Below are 3,679 nucleotides of genomic sequence, written 5' to 3'. Positions count from 1 at the left end.
GCGAACCCGACTGTCAAACTCCTGAAGTTTGCAGATGACACCACTGTCATCGGCCTCATCAAGGACGGTGACGAGTCTGCATATCGACAGGAAGTGGAGCGGCAGGAGCTGTGGTGCGGCCGACACAACCTGGAGCTGAACACGCTCAAGACTGTTGAGATGATCGTGGACTTCAGGAGGCATCCTTTGCCACAGCTGCCTCTCACGTTGTCCAGCTGCCTTGTGTCAACCGTCGAGACCTTCAAGTTCCTGGGAATTACAATCTCTCAGGACCTGAAGTGGGCGACGAACATCAACTCCGTCCTCAAAAAGGCCCAGCAGAGGATGTACTTCCTGCGGCTTCTGAGAAAGCATGGCCTGCCACCGGAGCTGCTGAGACAGTTCTACACAGCGGTAATCGAATCAGTCCTGTGCTCTTCCATCACAGTCTGGTTCGGTGCTGCTACAAAAAAGGACAAACTCCGACTGCAACGGACAATCAAAACTGCTGAAAGGATTGTCGGCACCCCCCTATCCACCACTGAGGACTTGCACGCTGCCAGAACTAAGACAAGGGCATGCAAAATCCTCTCGGAACCTCCGCACCCCGGTCACCAGCTCTTCCAGCTCCTTCCCTCAGGTAGGCGCTACCGATCAATGCAAACTAGAACTAGTAGACATTCCAACAGCTTCTTCCCTCTTGCGATCAACTTCATAAACACCTAACCTATAATTCCATTACAACAAGCTGGCAATTTATTGATTTTTTTTTTTTATTTTTTATTTTTTGACTGAGTTCATTGTCACATTTCTGTGGGGCCAATTATGTATTACTCGTGCACTCACTGTAGTTGTCTCGCCATGCTGCACTATTTGCATATACTGGCCACTCATGCCAGAGTAGCATCTGCTCCATTTGCACACTGTCCGAGGAGTATCTGTAACATTTGCACAACCAACATTGTCCCAGATGATCGCACTACTCGTCACTTTAAACCGCATACACTCCTTGAAGTCTCAGCGCCCTTTGCACAATGGTCATTGCACCGGACGATTGCAATATTAGTCGTTCGAACTGCTCTAAGTGCTAGAGGACTCTGCATCTTTTTGCACAATTGTTTTTTGTCAATGTCTTTGTCTCCAAAGTGTTCTGTAAATTGACTGTCTGTTGTACTAGAGCGGCTCCAACTACCGGAGACAAATTCCTTGTGTGTTTTGGACATACTTGGCAAATAAAGATGATTCTGATTCTGATTGTGATGAGGACCCCTGTGAATTTGGCGCCACTTTTAGGGTGCCTAATTTCGAACTAGTGGGCTAAGATTTGAAACAAACGATCGGTGGGAATCCAGCTTTCAGGGGAGGCCTCCCCCGAGTCTCTGGACGGTTGTGGTGCCGAGCGGCGACCGTCAAAGCATTCAGTTTCACTCCAGTTGTAGGCCTTCATTGCCTAAATTGTAACATGAGGACCCCTGTGAATTTGGCGCGACTTTTAGGGTGCTTAATTTCGAACTAGTGGGCTAAGATTTGAAACAAACGATCGGTGGGAATCCAGCTTTCAGGGGAGGCCTCCCACGAGTCTCTGGACGGTTGTGGGGCTGAGCGGCGACCGTCAAAGCATTCAGTTTCACTCCAGTAGTAGGCCTTTATTGCCTAAATTGTAACATGAGGACCCCTGTAAATTTGCCGCGACTTTTAGGGTGCTTAATTTCAAACTCGTGGGAAAAGATTTGAAACAAACGATCGGTGGGAATCCAGCTTTCATGGGAGGCCTCTCCCGAGTCTCTGGTCGGTTGGGTGGCTGAAAGGCGACCGTCCAAACATTCAGTTTCGCTCCAGGAGTAGGCCTTTATTGCCTAAATTGTAACATAAGGACCTCTGTGAATTTGGCGCGACTTTGAGGGTGCTTAATTTCAAACTTGTGGGCTAAGATTTGAAACAAACGATCGGTGGGAATCCAGCTTTCATGAGAGGCCTCCCCCGAGACTCTGGACAGTTGTGGGGTCGAAAGGCGATCGTCCAAACATTGAGTTTTCGCTCCAGGAGTAGGCCTTTATTGATTAAATTGTAACATAAGGACCTCTGTGAATTTGGCGCGACTTTTAGGATGCTTTTGAACCCTTAAGTTTGAGCTAGTGGGCTGACGTTCGACACACTCGATCGTTGTGAATCCACCTTTCAAATTAGGTCTCTTCCAAGCCTCTCGGAGGTCGTGTGGCCGAAAACACGAGCGTCGAAGCATTCCGTTTCGCTCCAGTAGTAGGCCTTTATTGACTAAATTGTAACATGACGACCTATGTGATTTTGGCGGAACTTTTGAACACTTAAGTTTGAGCTAGTGGGCTGACGTTCAACACACTCGATCGTTGTGAATCCACCTTTCAGTTGTGGTCTCTTCCAAGCCTCTCGGAGGTCGTGCGGCCGAAACACAAGCGTCAAAGCATTCAGGTTCGCTCCAGTAGTAGCCCTTTATCGACTAAATTGTAACGTGACAACCTGTGTGATTTCGGCAGAACTTTTGAAGCCTGAAGTTTGAGCTAGTGGGCTGACGTTCGACACACTCGATCGTTGTGAATCCACCTTTCAGATGAGGTCTCTTCCAAGCCTCTCGAAGGTCTTGCGGCCGAAACACGAGCGTCGAAGCATTCTGTTTCACTCCAGTAGTAGGCCTTTATTGACTAAATTGTAACATGACCACCTATGTGATTTCGGCAGAACTTTTGAACGCTTAATTTTGAGCTAGTAGGCTGACATTTCAACACACTCGATCGTTGTGAATCCACCTTTCAAATGAGGTCTCTTCAAGCCTCTTCAGGATGTCGAATGCGTCCGAAACACGAGCGTCGAAGCATTCCGTTTCGCTACCAGATAGTAGGCCTTTATTGACTAAATTGTAACATGACGACCTATGTGATTTCGGCGGAACTTTTGAACTCTTAGGTTTGAGCTAGTGGTTTGACGTTCGTCACACTCGATCGTTGTGAATCCACATTCCAGATAAAGTCTCTTCCAAGCCTCTCGGAGGTCGTGCGGCCAAAACACGAGCGTCGAAGCATTCCGTTTCGCTCCAGTTGAAGGCATTTATTGACTAAATTGTAACATGACGTCCTATGTGATTTCGGCAGAACTTTTGAACCCTTAAGTTTGAGCGAGTGGTGTGATGTTCGACACACTCGATCGTTGTGAATCCAGATTTCAGATGCGGTCTCTTCCAAGCTCTCGAAGGTCGTGCGGCCGAAAGGCGAGCGTCAAAGCATTCAGTTTCACTCCAGTAGTAGGCCTTTATTGACTAAATTGTAACCTGACGACCTATGTGATTTCGGCAGAACTTTTGAACCCTTAAGTTTGAGCGAGTGGTGTGATGTTCGACACACTCGATCGTTGTGAATCCAGATTTCAGATGCGGTCTCTTCCAAGCTCTCGAAGGTCGTGCGGCCGAAAGGCGAGCGTCAAAGCATTCAGTTTCACTCCAGTAGTAGGCCTTTATTGACTAAATTGTAACAAGACGACTTATGTGATTTCGGCAGAACTTTTGAACCCTTAAGTTTGAGTGAGTGGGATGACGTTCGACACACTCGATCGTTGTGAATCCACCTTTCAGATGACGTCTCTTCCAAGCTCTCGGAGGTCGTGCATCCCAAACACGAGCGTCGAAGCATGCCGTTTCGCTCCAGTCGTATGCATTTATTGACTTAATTGT

This window comes from Phycodurus eques, unplaced genomic scaffold (genome assembly GCF_024500275.1).
Source record: "Phycodurus eques isolate BA_2022a unplaced genomic scaffold, UOR_Pequ_1.1 contig_54, whole genome shotgun sequence".
Classification (NCBI taxonomy): Eukaryota; Metazoa; Chordata; class Actinopteri; order Syngnathiformes; family Syngnathidae; genus Phycodurus; species Phycodurus eques.
Note: the sequence above shows the minus strand (reverse complement) of the source record.